Raw genomic sequence first — 14,216 nt, 5'->3', positions numbered from 1 at the left:
AGGAAAAGGCATTTGCTTTTGCACCCAAGGTTCCCTTTCATTACCATGTTTCTTAGCAATAAAATCTTCTTTAGTATACTTTTTATTTTTTGCATGCTTTTCAGGTTCATCTTCAACCTCTTCTTTATCAGAAGCATCTTTCTTATCATTATCATTATCATTATCATGTTCATTACCACTTTCGGTTTCAGCATCAGGAATAGAAATACTATTAGGATCATTAACAGGTTCAGAGGATTCTACAACATTTTTATGTTCCTTCTTCTTTTTCTTAGAAGGAGCACTAGGTTCAATGCGTTGAGAATCTTGTTCAATTCTTTTGGGATGCCCTTCAGGATATAGAGGATCCTGGGTAGAGACACCACCTCTAGTTGTTACTTCATAAGCATGTTTCTCTTTAGAATTATTTTTTAACAGGTCATTTTGCGCACTTTAGTGAGTTCATCAATTTGAGTTTGAATCATTTGAAAATGTTTAACAAGCGAGTACGTCCGAGTACGGACAAGATACAAATTGGACTAAGAGTCCTCAAGATAACCAGCGGCGTCCATAACCCTGCCCAGGCCAAGCCGGAAGGGTAACCTTGCTAACGTCGTCTTCATCGAACATATCTTCATACCTGCCCGGTTATATCCCGTAGAAGCAGCAATAAGTACGGGTTCGTACTTAACAAGACTTCAAGACGTATAAGCATTCGTCAACCAGTCATCCTTTGTACTTGAGGCACGCAGGGGACTTAGAGGACGCAAGAGGAACGTCATGGACAATATGGTGGGGTTAAGCGGCAGCGCGCAAGCACTAAAAAACCTATAGAGACACTCTACAACATTCGTCTAATCAGAGAAGATGAGAGAGCGCATAAACTAACAGTTCTATACTCTGCAAACATAACACAGCCGATACTTTCCCCCTTCGCCAAGAAGTACTAACAAAGGCACTCACACGGTTGTCAAGTTTTAACCATTTATTATTAGAGTTGTGCTAACTTACTACACAAGTTATTATGATTGAAACAACAGGTGTAAGTTGTCTATGGTCAAGTCATACAGCTCCAAGTCGTCCATAACCGCGGACGCGGCTTATCGATAAGATTGTAACCCTGCAGGGGTGCCCAAATGTGCCCACACGCACGCTCAACCCACTTACGACAGGTGGATATCACGACACGCACTCTCCTTCACTACAACAATGTCCAGGAAGCCACCTAACTAAGTTAAACCCGTTTCGGAGCCCGATCGAAACTCCGACGCGGACCTAGCTGCTGCGAGAACGGCTAAGAGGATCAGAGCCCGCTAGAGGATGACCTCTTAACAATACGTGCCGCACCTACGGACGTGCAAGAGACAACGGGGATACAAGGCACTCACGGCTTCCCCAAAAGTAATATCATATCATCTGACCACAAAGAAACAAGCTTGCACGCCCAGGAGAAACAAAACAAACATCCAAACTAGTTGTGGCCACTGGACAAAGCTGTAGATTTCGGCAGTGGTCGAGGGGAGACCCGGTAAGCATACCCACGTGTGGTTAGAGCGCTCAGTCTCGGAACAGATAACAGGAACTCGGGGTCCTAAGATATTTAGGAAACACAAGTGAGCCGTCACAAAACAAGCAGCTGACCCACCGATGCCTCCGCTAAACAATTATCAACAACTAAAGTAACCATGATTCTTCCCAACATATAACCCGATAAGATAACAATAACGGTAACGAGATAAAACAGCACTAGCATGCAGTACGACTCACAAGGGCAGACTCGATAACCAAACAATAGCCGTAGGAGGTGGTGGTGGCAATATGGGCTGCTTGAGGTAACAAGTGGAAAGGACACGTGACAAGAACGCAACTTAAGGATAGCATGACGGAGAAGGCAAAATAAAATAGATGAGCGACTCCTGCAGGGACAGGAGTATAGGGGAAATGCTTGCCTGTTAAAGCTTGTCGAGGGACATCCGGAGGACTTGGCGTATCTCACCACACCACTTCGAGATCCTATCCGGGAAGAAGCAAATGCTGGAACACACAACGTATGCAAGTCTTACAACTACGAAAGAAGAATCAGCATGATCATGATATGATATGCATGGCATGGCAAACATGATGCGATGCAACTTATCCATATTAAGCGGAATCAGAATCCGGACAAGCAATTATATGGTTCAAGTTATTTTTCTACCGGCAATATTAAATGTTGGTTAGCATGGTATAAGCATGGCATGGGTGCGCTACACAAATTTAAATGGAACCGGGATAAGATAACAATCCCGCACAATTCCATATTTAATTGTTAGGTGTTTCGCTATTTATCCGAACCCACATATGCAATGCGATGCAACATGTATAGATGATGATGAACATGATAAGAGATGCAACAAGATATATAGCACATTTATAAAATAGGATTGGTTTAGGGTCGGGATCTCACGGTATCGGAACAACGATGGTCGCCGGATTCGGGTTCGGAGAGGAAGAAGATGAAGCGAGGTCTCGGACTTTGAATCCGTGAAGGAGAACATGGATTGTCGGTGGCGAACTTGGTTTGGCGCCTTGGGGTTTCGGCTTCCATTGTCGATGGCGAACATGAAATAGACACCGATGGTCTTCGAGCGGCGTTGATGCCGATCTTGGTTGTGTCGGCGTTCGGCGTACTCGGAGAGAATCTTGAAGATTATTTTGCTTCGCGTCGGAGTATCAAACCACCACAGCACCAACAACAGTAACATCACCGGAGTACCAGTTCACCAGAAACATCGCACCACCAACAAAACCATCATACTGAGAGACGCGCAAGAGCTCGGGAACATGCGCGGGAAGAAGCACTCGGGTTGGAGTAGGCCTTGCAGGTGACGAGATGACGAGCTCGAGGACATACGTGCCCGCAGAAAATGAGCCAGCAGGCGCCAACGGAGGTCAACGGGGCGGCCAGGGTGCGTGCGGCGTAACCACGGGCGACTCGAGCGCTGGCTTGCCCGCAGGCTTAGGGTGGAGGCGGAGCAAGGCGCCGGCGACCCAAGGACGGGGCGGCAGAAGGAAGCCGGGGTAGGAGGGTGCGTGCGGCCGGTTCACGGGAAAGGTACGCGGGAGGTGGAGGCGACCCACGACACGGGCGCAGAGCAGGAGGCCGAGGTTGGGGACGACGCCAGCGGTACTTGGCGTCGAGGGCGGGGACGCGAGGACGTGCTGGACGCGGAGAGGATGTGCGCGGAGCAGAGAAGGGCGGCGGGGTCGAGCTCGGAACGGCGGCCTTGGGCGGAGGAGGCCGGGGCGCGGCAAGGTGGAGAGGAGGCGCGCGGCGGCGCTGCGCTCACGCTGATAGAGAGAGGGGAGGTTCGGGTCGAGCGGGTCAGCAGAGGGAGGAGACGCGGCGGCTAGCTGCTGCAGGCGAGCGGGAGGAGCGGCGTCGGGGACGGGTTCGGTGCAGAGAGAGGAAGAGAGTCTCGGTGGTTGGTGGGAGGACCGGAACAGGAAAGAAAAAGAAGGAGGGGGTTTTCTGTAAAGAGGGGGGCCGGCGGCGGGGGGTTAGTAGTGCAAAATGGCCAGGGTGGCCGGTGGGAACCCTAGGGTTTCCTTAGGTGGGCTGGGTGGCTGCCGGCTGGGCCTTGCCAGGCCTGGCCGGTTGGAAGGCTCTCCCCTTTTTTTTGTTTCAAAACTGTTTTCTTTTATTATTTTCCTGTTTTGTTTCAAAGCCATTCTCAAATAGATTTTTTTTATATAGGAAAATAAGGAGAGTAGAATATATTTTAATTAGAGATAGCATAGGGGATTAATTTTAGCAATGAAAATAGGGTTTAATAAAATATAATTTTGGGATGCAAAAATATGCATGATGCCATGATGATGCATAAAAGGAAGGCACAAACAAATCTAATATGGGGTACTACCCGGGGCCGTTACAATCGACACCACTAACAAGGAACCTCGCCCCGAGGTTCCACGTCAAGCCAAGGGGGAGTTGGTTAAACTATCGATTCTTCTTGTACCATGTTGACAAACAGCCGACCTCGAGGTGGAACCTTCTTCTGGCGAAGTGTTGATCTTCTCGACACCACTAACAAGAATTCTTGCTCCATGTAGATCGGCGACACCACTAACAAGAAGTCGTTATTCCGTTGTCGATGATGCGCTTCCATCGGAATCCTTAGAAGATCGGACCTAATAGGATGAAGGTATAGATCGTCCAACCCACGTCGGAACCTAGGACTCAGAGAAATAGATAAGAGAAGATTCAAAACTCGCAAAGGTAAGAGGAGAAAGAATATAGATAAGGAGAAAAACCAGAGCTAATCAGATCTATCCAACGAGTTTTAGAAAAATAGTTTGGACTCTCTAAACTCAACGACCGTTGGCAAAGTTATCCTACAGGCTGGACTAGTGGAGTACCGTCAACCTGAGGCTCTGATACCAACTTGTGACGCCCCGGAACCGGTACCATGAGGATTCCAGCGATCCCGCCGAAATCCGCACGATATCGATTCAGAGACGCCCTCCGACACTACGTGCGCGACGAATCACACACGTGATGCTAGAGGAATTAACATGAGCGGTAACATTACAACAGGATTACAATAGAGCCCACAAGATACATATATACAACAACGACTCCAACGAGTCCAGATACAAATATACAATAAAAAGATCCAAATCATACAGAAGAGCGAGTACGTCCGAGTACGGACAAGATACAAATTGGACTAAGAGTCCTGAAGATAACCAGCGGCGTCCATAACCCTGCCCAGGCCAAGCCGGAAGGGTAACCTTGCTAACGTCGTCTTCATCGAACATATCTTCATACCTGCCCGGTTATATCCCGTAGAAGCAACAATAAGTACGGGTTCGTACTTAACAAGACTTCAAGACGTATAAGCATTCGTCAACCAGTCATCCTTTGTACTTGAGGCACGCAGGGGACTTAGAGGACGCAAGAGGAACGTCATGGACAATATGGTGGGGTTAAGCGGCAGCGCGCAAGCACTAAAAAACCTATAGAGACACTCTACAACATTCGTCTAATCAGAGAAGATTAGAGAGCGCATAAACTAACAGTTCTATACTCTGCAAACATAACACAGCCGATACTTTCCCCCTTCGCCAAGAAGTACTAACAAAGGCACTCACACGGTTGTCAAGTTTTAACCATTTATTATTAGAGTTGTGCTAACTTACTACACAAGTTATTATGATTGAAACAACAGGTGTAAGTTGTCTATGGTCAAGTCATACAGCTCCAAGTCGTCCATAACCGCGGACGCGGCTTATCGATAAGATTGTAACCCTGCAGGGGTGCCCAAATGTGCCCACACGCACGCTCAACCCACTTACGACAGGTGAATATCACGACACGCACTCTCCTTCACTACAACAATGTCCAGGAAGCCACCTAACTAAGTTAAACCCGTTTCGGAGCCCGATCGAAACTCCGACGCGGACCTAGCTGTTGCGAGAACGGCTAAGAGGATCAGAGCCCAGTAGAGGATGACCTCTTAACAATACGTGCCGCACCTACGGACGTGCAAGAGACAACGGGGATACAAGGCACTCACGACTTCCCCAAAAGTAATATCATATCATCTGACCACAAAGAAACAAGCTTGCACGCCCGGGAGAAACAAAACAAACATCCAAACTAGTTGTGGCCACTGGACAAAGCTTTAGATTCCGGCAGTGGTCGAGGGGAGACCCGGTAAGCATACCCACGTGTGGTTAGAGCGCTCAGTCTCGGAACAGATAACAGGAACTCGGGGTCCTAAGATATTTAGGAAACACAAGTGAGCCGTCACAAAACAAGCAGCTGACCCACCGATGCCTCCGCTAAACAATTATCAACAACTAAAGTAACCATGATTCTTCCCAACATATAACCCGATAAGATAACAATAATGGTAACGAGATAAAACAGCACTAGCATGCAATACGACTCGCAAGGGCAGACTCGATAACCAAACAATAGCCGTAGGAGGTGGTGGTGGCAATATGGGCTGCTTGAGGTAACAAGTGGAAAGGACACGTGACAAGAACGCAACTTAAGGATAGCATGAGGGAGAAGGCAAAATAAAATAGGTGAGCGACTCCTGCAGGGATAGGAGTATAGGGGAAATGCTTGCCTGTTAAAGCTTGTCGAGGAACATCCGGAGGACTTGGCGTATCTCACCACACCACTTCGCGATCCTATCCGGGAAGAAGCAAATGCTGGAACACACAACGTATGCAAGTCTTACAACTACGAAAGAAGAATCAGCATGATCATGATATGATATGCATGGCATGGCAAACATGATGCGATGCAACTTATCCATATTAAGCGGAATCAGAATCCGGACAAGCAATTATATGGTTCAAGTTATTTTTCTACCGGCAATATTAAATGTTGGTTAGCATGGTATAAGCATGGCATGGGTGCGCTACACAAATTTAAATGGAACCGGGATAAGATAACAATCCCGCACAATTCCATATTTAATTGTTAGGTGTTTTGCTATTTATCCGAACCCACATATGCAATGCGATGCAACATGTATAGATGATGATGAACATGATAAGAGATGCAACAAGATATATAGCACAATTATAAAATAGGATTGGTTTAGGGTCGGGATCTCACGGTATCGGAACAATGATGGTCGCCGGATTCGGGTTCGGAGAGGAAGAAGATGAAGCGAGGTCTCGGACTTTGAATCCGTGAAGGAGAACATGGATTGTCGGTGGCGAACTTGGTTTGGCGCCTTGGGGTTTTGGCTTCCATTGTCGATGGCGAACATGAAATAGACACCGATGGTCTTCGAGCGGCGTTGATGCCGATCTTGGTTGCGTCGGCGTTCGGGTACTCGGAGAGAATCTTGAAGATTATTTTGCTTCGCGTCGGAGTATCAAACCACCACAGCACCAACAACAGTAACATCACCGGAGTACCAGTTCACTACAAACATCGCACCACCAACAACACCATCACACTGAGAGACGCGCAGGAGCTCGGGAACATGCGCGGGAAGAAGCACTCGGGTTGGAGTAGGCCTTGCAGGTGACGAGATGACGAGCTCGAGGACATACGTGCCCGCAGAAAACGAACCAGCAGGCGCCAACGGAGGTCAACGGGGCGGCCAGGGTGCGTGCGGCGTAACCACGGGCGACTCGAGCGCTGGCTTGCCCGCAGGCTCAGGGTCGAGGCGGAGCAAGGCGCCGGCGACCCAAGGCCTTGGGCGGAGGAGGCCGGGGCGCGGCAAGGTGGAGAGGAGGCGCGCGGCGGCGCTGCGCTCACGCTGATAGAGAGAGGGGAGGTTCGGGTCGAGCGGGTCAGCAGAGGGAGGAGACGCGGCGGCCAGCTGCTGCAGGCGAGCGGGAGGAGCGGCGTCGGGGATGGGTTCGGTGCAGAGAGAGGAAGAGAGTCTGGGTGGTTGGTGGGAGGACCGGAACAGGAAAGAAAAAGAAGGAGGGGGTTTTCTGTAAAGAGGGGGGCCGGCGGCGGGGGGTTAGTAGTGCAAAATATAATTTTAATTAGAGATAGAAGAGGGGATTAATTTTAGCAATAAAAATAGGGTTTAATAAAATATAATTTTGGGATGCAAAAAATATGCATGATGCATAAAAGGAAGGCACAAACAAATCTAATATGGGGTACTACCCGGGGCCGTTACAGTGGGCCGGCCCAAGAAGTTATTGGTCCGGCCCAATTAGCATGTGGGTCCCACTTTCCTGCTATCGGGCCAGCCCATTTAGTACGTGGGGTCCACATTAGATCAAATGGGCCGGTCCACCAAGCCAGTGGGTCGGGCCAAAAGCACAGGTGGGTCCCACTTTCCTGTTAATGGGCCAGCCCATTTAGTATGTGGGGTCCACCATATAGCAAGTGGGCCGGCCCAACAAGATAGTGGGCCGGGCCAAAAACACAGGTGGGTCCCACTTTCCAGTTAAAGGGCCGACCCATTTAGTATGTGGGGTCCACCATATAGCAAGTGGGCCGGCCCAACACGCTAGTGGGCCGGGCCAAAATCACAGGTGGGTCCCTCTTTCCTCTTAAAGGGCCGGCCCATTTAGTATGTGGGGTCCACCATGTAGCAAGTGGGCCGGCCCAACAAGATAGTGGGCCGGGCCAAAAGCAAAGGTGGGTCCCGCTTTCCTGTTAAAGGGCCGGCCCATTTAGTATGTAGGGTCCACCTTATAGCAAGTGGGCCGGCCCAACAAGGTAGTGGGCCGGGCCAAAAACACAGGTGGGTCCCACTTTCCTCTTAAAGGGCCAGCCCATTTAGTATGTGGGATCCACCACAAAAGCAATTGGCTGGCCCAACTAGTTAGTGGGCCGGCCCAGTAGTGGGTGGGGTCCACCTTAAAGAAAGTGGGCCGGCCCAATTAGAGTGTGGGGTCCACCGTAAATCAAGTGGGCTAGCCCAATAAGTAAGTGGGCCAGCCCGTTTAGTTGCTGTTTATATGCCGGCATAATAGGCGCTTTAGGATTTTGCGGGCCGACACATATGTGATTTCGGTTAATTGGGCCGTTTAAGGGATGGGAATTCGTGTTTTAGATACTGAGAATATTTACGCAGCAATGATTTCTGTCGGATAGCCTCACTTACCACAAGCAACAAAGAAAAAATGCGCGAAAGAACTATAAAAACTAACTAAATATTACATCAGCTGCACGGCTTTGAAAAAATATTACAGAACCCAGAGAAATTGAATGGTAATTAAACCTAGCAATACAATGAAGCGATCCGGCAATCTTTTAAGTTGTCCATGCAGCACCTATATCTGAAACAAAGACATTACAAGTTAAGACAGCAACAATGGAAAGGCAAAGACACTACAATATTGTTTGCCAAAGAATTTGGAACTCATCATTTCGTCGTTATAACAAGATCATTGTAATGCGCACAATAAGCAAACAAAGAGTGCATGCCGCATACCAACAGCCAATATAACAGAGCATGTTAGAATGAAACAACAGACTTACTACTGTCGAGTCCCATGCAAACCAACATGTTCAGGGAGTACAAAATTGGCATGAACAACATAGTAGCAGGCTATAAATTTTGTAACAACGACTGAGCAAGATGAAGTTATGATGGCTACATCTACAGAGCAGGGAATGTAAACCAAAAATAGAAGTTACGATGGCAAAAGCTAAAGAGGAGGGAATGTGAACCAACATGTGCCAAGTGCAATTACTTCATTTTGGTCGTGAACTAAATAATACTCCTGAACTTATAGTGAAGGGGATGCAAATCAAGATGTTTCGGGATATAAACTTGTAATGAGTAACACATAGAGGATAGTTAATGCTGGAGCTTAGGATGGACCAGATACAGAATATAGTGGGATCACCTGTGAACTTGTATAAGAGGGAATGCAAACCAATATGTTCAGCATTCCATATGTGAGCGTCATGCCAAGTCAGAGAAACAAGTCAATAATGCAGCTTTTGAAGAACAAGATGGCACGCAAAATTATTATCTAGTAGTATGACAAGTTTATTTGTACTACAGGCTAGATAGTAGAGTGATAGCATGCCAAACTAAGTCATTACTTTGTTAGCTTACAATGAACTAGATACAAAACAATGGCATTGATACGTCTCCAACGTATCGATAATTTCTTATGTTCCATGCCACATTATTGATGATATCTACATGTTTTATGCATACTTTATGTCATATTTATGCATTTTCCGGCACTAACCTATTAACGAGATGCCGAAGAGCCAGTTGCTGTTTTCTGTTGTTTTTGGTTTCAGAAATCCTAGTAAGGAAATATTCTTGGAATTGGACGAAATCAACGCCCAGGGGCCTATTTTCACACGAAGCTTCCAGAAGACCGGAGAGCTAACGAAGTGGGGCCACGAGGCGGCGCCACGCTAGGGCGGCGCGGCCCAGCCCTTGGCCGCGCCGACCTACTGTGTGGGCCCCTCGTGACGCCCCTTGACCTGCCCTTCCGCCTACAAATAGCCTTCGTCGCGAAACCCCCAGTACCGAGAGCCACGATACGGAAAACCTTCCAGAGACGCTGCCGCCGCCAATCCCATCTTGGGGGATTCAGGAGATCGCCTCCGGCACCCTGCCGGAGAGGGGATTCATCTCCCGAAGGACTCTACACCGCCATGGACGCCTCCGGAGTGATGAGTGAGTAGTCTACCCCTGGACTATGGGTCCATAGCAGTAGCTAGATGGTTGTCTTCTCCTCATTATGCTTCATTGTCGGATCTTGTGAGCTGCCGAACATGATCAAGATCATCTATCTGTAATGCTATATGTTGTGTTTGTTGGGATCCGATGAATAGAGAATACTATGTTATGTTGATTATCAATTTATATCTATGTGTTGTTTATGATCTTGCATGCTCTCCGTTATTAGTAGAGGCTCTGGCCAAGTTTTTGCTAGTAACTCCAAGAGGGGGTATTTATGCTCGATAGTGGGTTCATGTCTCCGTGAATCTGGGGGAGTGACAGAAACCTCTAAGGTTATGGATGTACTGTTGCCACTAGGGATAAAACATTGATGCTATGTCCGAGGATGTATTTATTGATTACATTACGCACCATACTTAATGCAATTGTCTGTTGTTTTCAACTTAATACTGGAAGGGGTTCGGATGATAACCTGAAGGTGGACTTTTTAGGCATAGATGCATGCTGGATAGCGGTCTATGTACTTTGTCGTAATGCCCAATTAAATCTCACTATACTCATCATATCATGTATGTGCATGGTCATGCCCTCTCTATTTGTCAATTGCCCAACTGTAATTTGTTCACCCAACATGCTATTTATCTTATGGGAGAGACACCTCTAGTGAGCTGTGGACCCCGGTCCATTCTTTACATCTGAAATACAATCTACTGCAATTGTTCTACTCTTCTCTGCAAACAATCATCATCCACACTATACACCTAATCCTTTGTTACAGCAAGCCGGTGAGATTGACAACCTCACTGTTTCGTTGGGGCAAAGTACTTTGGTTGTGTTGTGCAGGTTCCACGTTGGCGCCGGAATCCCTGGTGTTGCGCCGCACTACATCTCGCCGCCATCAACCTTCAACGTGCTTCTTGGCTCCTACTGGTTCGATAAACCTTGGTTTTTACTGAGGGAAAACTTGCCGCTGTACGCATCACACCTTCCTCTTGGGGTTCCTAACGGACGCGTGCTGTACGCGTATCAAGCTCTTTTTCTGGCGCCGTTGCCGGGGAGATCAAGACACGCTACAAGGGGAGTCTCCACATCGCAATCTCTTTACTTTGTTTTTGTCTTGCTTTATTTTATTTACTACTTTGTTTGCTGCACTAAATCAAAACACAAAAAAATTAGTTGCTAGTTTTACTTTATTTACTATCTTGTTTGCACTCTATATTAAAAACACAAAAAAAAATTAGTTACTTGTATTTTATTTAGTTACTTGCATTTTACTTTTGTTACCATGTCTAGCTCTGCACCTGTTACTTCTTCACCTGAAGAATTAGTCTTCACTTTTAAACAAGGGGATGAGGAGAGTTTTAAAGATGCCTGGTCCAGGATTTTTACTTCTTATCGTAAAACTGAACCTCAAATGACTCTAAGTTTGCTCCTTAGTAACTTTTATTTTGGTCTTATGATTCGCTATAGATATGCCTTGGATGCTTTAGTGGGAGGAGATTTCCTTCATTGTAATGGGGATCAAGCTTTTAATGCCATAAAGAAGTTGGTTGCATCACATGATTCAGCTAATAACTTTGATTCAGCCCTTATTAGCATTTATAATAGATTAAACAATCTTGAGACAAGTGCATCTCGCTTGAATGACAACTATCGCTATGTTCGTAACCGTCTTGAACAAGTTTTAGTGAACTCTAAACCTTCATTATGGAATCCTACTGTTAAAATTGTTATCGGTGATCAAACTCTTCATGCCAATTGTGATATTATGTCTGAATTTTGCCTTATGCCTAAGAGTATTCATGAATCTTTGAAACTTTGGGGATTCGTTGAAGGAGGAGAAGAAATAACTCTTATTGATAACTATGTTATAATTCCTAAGGGAATAGCTGCAGGTGTGCATACAACCATTCTTGGAAGAACAATATCCATTGATTATCTTGTTATTGAATGTGTAGGAACAGGACAAATCACACTCGGAAGATCCCTGCTGAAACTATTGGGAGCAGTCATAGATATGGGAGAAGGCACCCTGAAATTCACCTCTACACCGGGGGGAAGACATGTATTCCCTAAATCAAAGAGTAAGAAAAAGAACAAGAAAGGTAAGGGTAAAGCCCAAGGTAATGTTGATACACCATCACTTGATAATACTTGATACACACTTTCTGCGCCTAGCTGAAAGGCGTTAAAGAAAAGCGCTTATGGGAGACAACCCATGTTTTTACTACAGTACCTTTATTTTATATTTGAGTCTTGGAAGTTGTTTACTACTGTAGCAACCTCTCCTTATCTTAGTTTTGTGCATTGTTGTGCCAAGTAAAGTCGTTGATAGTAAGGTTCATACTAGATTTGGATTACTGCGCAGAAACTGATTTCTTTGCTGTCACGAATCTGGGCAAAATTCTCTGTAGGTAACTCAGAAAATTATGCCAATTTACGTGAGTGATCCTCAGATATGTACGCAACTTTCATTCAATATGAGCATTTTCATTTGAGCAAGTCTGTGCCTCAATAAAATTTGTCTTTACAAACTATTCTGTTTTGACAGATTCTGCCTTTTATTTCGCATTGCCTGTTTTGCTATGCTTGATGGATTTTTCGATTCCATTAACTTTCAGTAGCTTTGTGCAATGTCCAGAAGTGTTAAGAATGATTATGTCACCTCTGAACATGTATATTTTGATTGTGCACTAACTCTCTAATGAGTTGTTTTGAGTTTGGTGTGGAGGAAGTTTTCAAGGATCAAGAGAGGGAGATGATACAACATGATCAAGGAGAGTGAAAGCTCTAAGCTTGGGGATGCCCCGGTGGTTCACCCCTGCATATATCAAGAATACTCAAGCGTCTAAGCTTGGGGATGCCCAAGGCATCCCCTTCTTCATCGACAACATTATCAGGTTCCTCCCTGAAACTATATTTTTATTCCATCACATCTTATGTGCTTTCCTTGGAGCGTCGGTTTGTTTTTGTTTTTGTTTTGTTTGAATAAAATGGATCCTAGCATTCTTTGTGTGGGAGAGAGACACGCTCCGCTGTTGCATATGGACAAATATGTCCTTAGGCTTTACTCATAGTATTCATGGCGAAGTTTCTTCTTCGTTAAATTGTTATATGGTTGGAATTGGAAAATGATACATGTAGTAATTGCTATAATGTCTTGGATAATGTGATACTTGGCAATTTTTGTGCTCATGTTTAAGCTCTTGCATCATATACTTTGCACCTATTAATGAAGAAATACATAGAGCTTGCTAAAATTTGGTTTGCATAATTGGTCTCTCTAGAGTCTAGATAATTTCTAGTATTGAGTTTGAACAACAAGGAAGACGGTGTAGAGTCTTATAATGTTTACAATATGTCTTTTATGTGAGTTTTGCTGCACCGCTTCATCCTTGTGTTTGTTTCAAATAACCTTGCTAGCCTAAACCTTGTATCGAGAGGGAATACTTCTCATGCATCCAAAATCCTTGAGCCAACCACTATGCCATTTGTGTCCACCATACCTACCTACTACATGGTATTTCTCCGCCATTCCAAAGTAAATTGCTTGAGTGCTACCTTTAAAATTTCTATTCTTTACCTTTGCAATATATAGCTCATGGGACAAATAGCCTAAAAACTATTGTGGTATTGAATATGTACTTATGCACTTTATCTCTTATTAAGTTGCTTGTTGTGCGATAACCATGTTCCTGGGGACGCCATCAACTACTCTTTGTTGAATATCATGTGAGTTGCTATGCATGTCCGTCTTGTCTGAAGTAAGGGAGATTTACCACTCATTTAATGGTTAGAGCATGCATATTGTTAGAGAAGAACATTGGGCCGCTAACTAAAGCCATGAATCATGGTGGAAGTTTCAGTTTTCGACATATATCCTCAATCTCATATGAGAAAATTAATTGTTGCTACATGCTTATGCATTAAAGAGGAGTCCATTATCTGTTGTCTATGTTGTCCCGGTATGGATGTCTAAGTTGAGAATAATCAATAGCGAGAAATCCAATGCGAGCTTTCTCCTTAGACCTTTGTACAGGCGGCATAGAGGTACCCCTTTGTGACACTTGGTTAAAACATGTGCATTGCGATAATCCCGGTAAT

This window comes from Lolium perenne, chromosome 7 (assembly GCF_019359855.2).
Source record: "Lolium perenne isolate Kyuss_39 chromosome 7, Kyuss_2.0, whole genome shotgun sequence".
Lineage (NCBI taxonomy): Eukaryota > Viridiplantae > Streptophyta > Magnoliopsida > Poales > Poaceae > Lolium > Lolium perenne.
This window is presented reverse-complemented; position numbering follows the sequence as displayed.